General features: G+C 42.3%; 1 protein-coding gene across 7 annotated transcripts in view; it reads right to left on the bottom strand.

The window, feature by feature from the left end:
* LOC111867947 (synaptotagmin-7) overlaps positions 1-511 on the bottom strand; it is a 980,264-nt gene that overhangs the window by 213,708 nt on the left and 766,045 nt on the right. The window lies entirely within an intron of this gene.

Genomic DNA, 511 nt, shown 5'->3' with positions numbered 1-511 from the left:
CGTACTTTGTATTTAGTTTATGAAATTCTGTGCTTTCAATAAAATTCATATACCTAGAGTTATTAATTTCTCATTTTATCCGGCCCGTTGAAAGTGCTGAATTACCTAATGTGGCCCGCGGTTCGAAAAGTTTGGAGACCCTTGGTCTATAATAAACGAACATATTAGTAGTGGCCTCCGACCAGAGGATGTTGGCTGAACTATCTGCTACATCTCAAACCGTCCACTTCAATCTCTCAGTAAAGTCTGAGTGATGTCATACACCTTACTGACTAAGCAGCAGTGCGGACGAAGCGTGTACACACACTCTAAATAATTAGAAGTGGAAACGAGATATCGCAAGCCACCACTCTTACGTATGTGGCAGCTGAGGAAGACAGAGACAAACACGTCCTCTGAATATGACGTTACGATCTGTCAGTCTACACAGCGCCATATCCCACAAGAGATTCTCACAGTCTAGTCAGAACCGCCAACTGAAACATTTTTACTGAGCGATATCCTATCGAAT

The sequence above is a fragment of the Cryptotermes secundus genome, unplaced genomic scaffold (assembly GCF_002891405.2).
Source record: "Cryptotermes secundus unplaced genomic scaffold, Csec_1.0 scaffold67, whole genome shotgun sequence".
In the NCBI taxonomy this organism is placed as follows: Eukaryota; Metazoa; Arthropoda; class Insecta; order Blattodea; family Kalotermitidae; genus Cryptotermes; species Cryptotermes secundus.
This window is presented reverse-complemented; position numbering and strand designations above follow the sequence as displayed.